Genomic DNA, 8,118 nt, shown 5'->3' on the forward strand with positions numbered 1-8,118 from the left:
GACCGGGAAACATCGATGGGGATCAGGGTTCCATCCGGACCCCACATGATACTTTCATCCGGGTTGCATCGGAGAGTCTCTGCCTCCATCGCCCGAAACATAATCCATGTACCTTCATCGAAGGCGTCCTCGTGGTTGCCAGACGCGAAGGAACCATTCTTTGGTCGGATCTTACTGTTACGCTTGTGTGGCATTGTAATGCCGGATTCGGTCCTCCGTGGATGCGTCAGCAAGAACACAGCAAAAAGGTAAGAACTAAGGGATTTATTAAACAAAAGGAGCTATGAACAAAAATACTGATACAAATAGAAAAGGCAAATAAAAGCGCTAGCATGGAAAGCTAGGACAAACAAACCGAAGCACAAGGGCACCAAAAGGAAATACAAAACAACTAGCGTGAAAGCTAGGAATAAAAATAAAGCTTAGCGTGAGAGCTAGCGAAAACGAGAGTGAGAGACAAGTCGTAAACAGATGTATGTGAACAAAACTAAGATCCGACAATCAGTGAACAGAAAACGCTGGCTTATAAACAGGTGGTGATTAGTAAAGACAGGTGTGCTGGAAAAGAGAGTAGCAGCTGAAACTAATGAGTGACCATGGAAACGAACGAAACAGGAACTGATATAAAAATGGAACAAAAATAACAATACGGTGATGATCCGACCATCGGATCACAACAGACGCCGCACCGATCCGCCTGTCGATCTCACGTTCATCTCTTCCCCCACTCGTGAACAAGACTCCTAGGTACTTGAACTCCTCTACTTGGGGCAGGGTCTCCTCCAAAACCCGGAGATGGCATTCCACCCTTTTCCGGGCGAGAACCATGGACTGGGACTTGGAGGTGCTTTGCTATGGAGGTTTTTTTCCCACTCCAGACTGGGCCCCCTTAGGAACCCAGTCTAGATTGTATTTTTTTTACGCTTTTTCCCATCTTTTACGGGGCGCCTTATGGCGACCGATCAGCGTTCTTGTTCTGTAACCCTTTGTTTGTCTAATCTTGAACAGGTTTGTGCCGAAAACGAAACATGATCTCATGGGCGTGACATTACACCGATCGTGCTCCGATCTTTGCGTGATTCCGATGTTTTGCGAGCCGTAAAAAAAATAGCCTTGGAGTGCGGCGTGGAGTGGCGCCAAAAGGGCGGCTGGTGGCGGCGGTAACGCGTGTGTTCGTAATTGCGGCCGACGCTCGGGCGCCTCTCGGAGGGCCGGCGAGGAGGCGAGGGGTCACGTGACATTATTACGAGCGCGGACGACTCGCCGCAGTAATGAGAAATCCATTTTGGCGCGGGGAAGGCAACAACAAAGCCCTCCAAAGTCTCCATCAGCGCTCCCTCACCTCATATAAACTGCGCCATATTATTTTTGACAAGGCTTTGTTTGAATCGCATTAAAGGCTTCCCAGATTATTATTACAAATGTAAAATTGCATCAGCGCGTCCCCCCGGCCGCCGGCGCTCTGATGCGCGCTCTCAAGAGCACCTCGGCTCGGATTAGAGGTGCCACTGTTCATAAACTCATCAAAGCGCGCCGGGCGCCGAGTCTCTCCAAGATAATGAAAATGTGCCGACAATAACGCCGAGGATTAGACGGGGCCGGGGGAGGAAGATAATGACGCCTGCGGCAATTAGATACTGTACGGGCGACGCCGGGATGATGTAAAGGTGACCACGACGGGCGTGGAAAACACTGCTCGTAAGCAACAACTCCTGGGGGGTCCGACTCGTCCTCACCGGCGCCGAGTCCCTCAAGATTTCAAGACTAGGCCAAGGTTTCGTAAACCACAGCGCCCCCTGGAGGGCCAGAAGAAGAAAAATAGTTCCATAATAGCCGCGGCGGTACCCGGGTGTAATACACTTTCCCACCACTTGTGGCAGTAATGACGACAACAAACAAATAGAAGAAGTCTGGAGATAAATTCATAAAGAACTTTCTTTGGAATTCTGCAATAACAATCCAGACCGCGCATCATTTATTTTTTACGGATTTTAAAGATGTATATAGTGTAGTAACGGACACCTTCATAACAATATGTAATATGTACAATATACACACAGCAAGTATATATATATATATAATGTAGTAATAGACACCTTCATAACAATATGTAATATGTACAATATACATACTGCAAATTTATATATATATATATATATATATATATATATGTAGTAACAGACACCTTCATAACAATATGTAATATGTACATTAAACACACTGTAAAATATATAAATAATGTAGTAACAGACACCTTCATAACATGTAATATGTACAATATACACACTGCAAGTATGTGTATAATGTAGTAACAGACACTTTCAGAATAATATGGAATATGTACAATATACACACTGTAAGTATATATATATATATATGTATTTATATGTATAAAATGCAGTAACAGACACCATCATAACAACATGTAATATGTACAATAAACACACTTCAGGTATATATATAATGTTGTAGCAGACGCTTTCATAATAATATGTAATATGTACAATATACACACTGCATGTATATATATATATAATTTAGTAACAGACACCTTCATAACAATATGTAATATGTACAATATACACATTGCAAGTATATATATATATATATATATAAAATGAAATAACAAACACCTTCATAACATTATGTAATATGTACAATAAGCACACTTCAAGTATATATATATAATGTAGTAATAGACACTTTCAAAAATAATATGTAATATGTACAATATACGCACTGCAAGTATATATATATATATATATATATATATATATATATATATACATACATGTAGTAACAGACACCTTCATAACAATATGTAATTTTTACAATAAACACACTTCAAGTATATATATAATGTTGTAACAGACGTTTTCACAATAATATGGAATATGTACAATATGCACACTGTAAGTATATATATAATGTAGTAATAGAAACTTTCAAAAATAATATGTAATATGTACAATATACACACTGCAAGTATATATATAATGTAGTAACAGACACCTTCATAACAATATGTAATATGCACAATATACACACTGCAAGTATATATATATATATATATATATATATATATATATATATATATATATATATATATATATAGTAACAGACACCTTCATAACAATATGTAATTTTTACAATGAACACACTTCAAGTATATATAACAGACGCTTTCATAATAATATGGAATATGTACAATATGCACACTGTAAGTATATATATCATGTAGTAATAAACGCTTTCAAAAATAATATGTAACATGTACAATATACACACTGCAAATATATATATTGTGGTAACAGACACCTTCATAACAATATGGAATATGTATAATATACACACTGCAAGTATATATATATATAATGTAGTAACAGACAGTTTCATATTAATATGTAATATGTACAATATACACACTGCAAGTATATATATATATATATATATATATATATATATATATATATATATATATATATATATACAGTAATAGACACTTTCATAACAATATGTAATTTTTACAATAAACACACTGCAAGTATATATATAATGTGGTAACAGACAGTTTTATAGTAATATGGAATATGTACAATATACACACTGCATATATATGCATTTTAAGTGGGAGAACTTGCACAATTGCTGGCTGACTAAATACTTTTTTTCCCACTCTAGGGCGCGCTCGTGGCCCAAAAATGGGCCCCGGCCCTATGGTTAAGAAACACCTGTATATAGTATACGCCATCAACGTGCAAAGAAACAGGCTCATTTATTTGCTGTTTTTATCCGCCACACGTGGAAATAATGCAGGCGTTAAAGCGGCCCCTGGTGGGAAAATGATTGGCGTAAATGACTGTCTCCATGGTGACGGTCGCTCATTTAAATACGGACCACTTAGCACTTCTGGGTACTTATTTAGCATAAGATTCCCGGAAACTCCCTTTTGATTTTTGAAGGAGATGAGCTGTGATTGTTCCTCGCCACTCAAAGGCGGCGGCGGCGGAGAAAGAACTGCGAGGACAGCGCTTGACGGACTCGTTTCTGAGCCGTCACGGCGAGGACGGAGGCCGGGGTGGCGTCCGCGGCGTCTGCTTTTGTCTCCTCTCGTTTCCAGGGGAGGCAACAAAAAAAAAGAGGCCAAAACAACGAGAGAGGGATGGACCCGGCCGCCCGGCCATTAGCGGACAGCTGATTGCTTCGTGCGAAAGGTGGCTGAAGAGCGCCGGGAAAGAACGGAGAGAATATTGGGCGGGAGTAATGAAAGAGGATGAAAAGTGGCAGCCTGGTAAAGTTGAAAGAAAAAGAAAAGGCGGAGGAATAAACAAGCAGCCCAGAGGCCAAATGTATCCATCCATCCATCTTATTCCGCTTATCGGAGGTCGGGTCGCGGGGGTAGCAGCCTAAGCAGGGAAGCCCAGACCTCCCTCTCCCCAGCCACTTCGTCTAGCTCTTCCCGGGGGATCCCGAGGCGTTCCCAGGCCAGCCGGGAGACATAGTCTTCCCGACGTGTCCTGGGTCTTCCCCGTGGCCTCCTACCGGTCGGACGTGCCCGAAACACCTCCCTAGGGAGGCGTTCGGGTGGCATCCTGACCAGATGCCCGAACCACCTCATCTGGCTTCCTCCCGGAAGGCAGAGCTTCTCACCCCTATCTCTAAGGGAGGAAATTCATTTGGACCGCTTGTACCCGTGATCCCAAAACTCATGACCGTAGGTGAGGACGGGAACGTAGATCGACCGGTAAATTGAGAGCTTTGCCATCCGGCTCAGCTCCTTCTTCACCACAACGGATCGATACAGCGTCCGCATTACTGAAGACGCCGCACCGATCCGGGTGTCGATCGCACCATCCACTCTTCCCTCACTCGTGAACAAGACTCCGAGGTACTTGAACTCCTCCACTTGGGGCAGGGTCCCCCCCCGCCCCCCAAAACCGGAGATGGCACTCCACCCTTTTCCGGACGAGAACCATGGACTCGGACTTGGAGGTGCTGATTGGATCGGCTGCGAACCGATCCAATAAGAGCTGAAGATCCCGGCCAGATGAAGCCACCAGAGACCTGATCCTGCAGCCACCAGAGACCTGATCCTGCAGCCAACAGAAACCTGATCCTGCAGCCACCAAACCGGATCCCCTCAACACTTTGACTGCGCCTAGAAATTCTGTTCATAAAAGTTATAAACAGAATGGGTGAGTGTGGAGACACGGAGCTGACGGGTTGACAACGGGGCAGGGCACGCTGGAGCCCTGCCCAAGATGGCGGCGAGGAGGCGGACAATGCGGTGGAGCGGCGAGGCGGGGCGTGCCGGGAGCGACGCCGCCGCAATCTAATTCAGGTGCATGGACCGCGATCTGGCAGACAATCAACATATCTCCTCGCAGTGTATAAAAGGGGAGAAGGCGGAGAGATCGGGGCTGAAGGAGTTGGAGAGCCGGCAACAGCGACCGAGAAGCAAGAGAGAGCAAGACGCGAGAGACGGAGAAGCGGACCAGAGAGCGAGACACGCAGGAGAGATTAGTGGGAGTGACGACGGCGCAAAAGCCTACCTTTATAGAAAAATAAAACAGTCAATAAAAGAGCATGTCCTTCCTGGGTGGACCACTGAACCCGAGCGACGATGGCAAGAGTCTGTCACAGTGACAAAGGACAGCCTTGGCGGAGTCCAACCTTCATCGGAAACGTGTCTGACTTACCGCCGGCAATGCGGACCAAACTCTGACACTGATCATACAGGGAGCGGACCGCCACAATCCGACAGTCCGATACCCCCATACTCTCTGAGCATTCCCCACAGGACTTCCCGAGGGACACGGTCGAATGGCTTCTCCAAGTCCACAAAGCACATGTAGACTGGTTGGGCAAACTCCCATGCACCCTGACAAGAGTATAGAGCTGGTCCACAGTTCCACGACCAGGGCGAAAACCACACTGTTCCCCCTGAACCCGAGAATGGACTATCCGGCGTAGCCTCCTCTCCAGTCCACCTGAATAGACCTTACCGGGAAGGCTGAGGACTGTGATCCCACCATAGTTGGAACACACCCTCCGGTCCTCCTTCTTAAAGAGAGGAACCACCACCCCGGTCTGCCAATCCAGAGGTACCGCCCCCGATGTCCACGGGATGCTGCAGAGTCTTGTCAACCAAGACAGCCCCACAGCATCCAGAGCCTTAAGGAACTCCGGGCGGATCTCATCCAACCCCGGGGCCTTGCCGCCCAGGAGCTTCTTTCTAGCTCCTTTAAACAAAAATGAAAAAGATGTGGATTTTAAACTGAAGAATCTTGCAGACTTAGGCGACACGTGACAGTGTTGATTAATCAAGCTACTGTTGCTAATGCCCACATTATGTCTGCAGGAAACATGGACAGGAAGCGTCTCTGGGTTATTTGTCCGGCGCCGAGCCCAATGTGGCGTTCAGCTGCGGTCGGGGGGAGTCGGTGGATAAGGAGGAGGGAAAATCAACAGTTTGATTTGCAAAGCGGCTCTCTCGGACAAGAAGAAGCCATTACGCCGGCCGGGCGCGGCGAGGAGGGCGGCGGGGGTTACGGTCGAAGCGGGAAGAGTGTCGATATCACAGCGCCAATTAGGCCGTTATAAATGGGCCCCGTGTCGCCGGGAATGAGCAGCTCCATCAATCTGTCCTGACGCCGCACTCCTTAGCCCGTCACTCTCGCTTCGGCCTGCAATCTGTGTGCATTTACACTTAGCCCCACAAATTGCTAATCCGATTCTGCCGTAACCAGGTTAGCCGGGGGAGGGGGGAGGGAAGCGGGGGGGAGACGGGTGTTGTTGGAGCTGCATCGCACAACACGTGTCGTCAACCCCAGGAAATGAACAATCATTACTCAGGAGGGTTCCGACCGGGGACTACAAAGGCCACATGTCAGAAAAATGTAAGGATACGGGAGCCATGTTGGTGTTTTTAGTTCTGTGGAAGAGGCTAAATCCAAACTCCATATTAGGAGAAGATCCGTGTGGAGCTAAAGTGCAGGGAGCGCTTTGTAGGGTAGCTTTATATATTATAAATTATGATATATAATATAAATTATAATATATAATTAAAACTACAACTAAAGTAAACAGCTAATGAGTGCTAGGTGCAATACGTACAGTGTAAAGGCTTTGTGGGGCTCAACAAGAGACTTAAAGGCAAAGACTACTTCCTGACTAGGACAACACACTGAACATTAATGTCATTTTACATCTCAGAACTGCAACTGCATCTAAAGTCTCCTGTATAATACAAACCCCGTTTCCATATGAGTTGGGAATTTGTGTTTGATGTAAATATAAACAGAATACAATGATTTGCAAATCATTTTCAAGCCATATTCAGTTGAATATGCTACAACGACAACATATTTCATGTTCAAACTGATATTTGCAATTAATTATTGACTTCAGGATTTGATGCCAGCAACACATGACAAAGAAGTTGGGAAAGGTGGCAAAAAAGACTGATAAAGTTGAGGAATGCTCATCAAACACTTATATGGAACAACCCACAGGGTATAAAAACAGCTTCCGTGAAATGCTAAGTCATTCACAAACAAGGACGGGGTGAGGGTCACCACTTTGGAAGCAAATTGTCGAACAGTTTTAGAACAACATTTCTCAACGAGCTATTGCAAGGAATTTAGGGATTTTAACATCGACGGTCCGTAAAATCATCAAAAGGTTCAGAGAATCTGGAGAAATCACTGCACGTAAGCCATGATATTACGGACCTTTGACCCCTCAGGCGGTACTGCATCAAAAACCGACATCCGTATGTAAAGGATATCACCACACGGGCTCAGCAACACTTCATAAAACCACTGTCAGTAACTACAGTCGGTCGCTACATCTGTAAGTGCAAGTTAAAACTGTACTATGCAAAAACAAACCCATTTATCAACAACACCCAGGAACGCCGCCGGCTTCGCTGGGCCCGAGATCATCTAAAAGGGACTGATAAAAAGTGGAAAAGTGTTCTGTGGTCTGCGAGTCCAAATTATAATTGGAAACAGAGGACATGGTGTCCTCCGGAACGAAGAAGAAAATAACTATTCGGATTGTTATAGGTGCAAAGTGTAAAAGCCAGCATGTTTGATGGTATGGGGGTGTATTAGT

Source organism: Nerophis ophidion, linkage group LG29 (assembly GCF_033978795.1).
Source record: "Nerophis ophidion isolate RoL-2023_Sa linkage group LG29, RoL_Noph_v1.0, whole genome shotgun sequence".
Taxonomy (NCBI): Eukaryota; Metazoa; Chordata; class Actinopteri; order Syngnathiformes; family Syngnathidae; genus Nerophis; species Nerophis ophidion.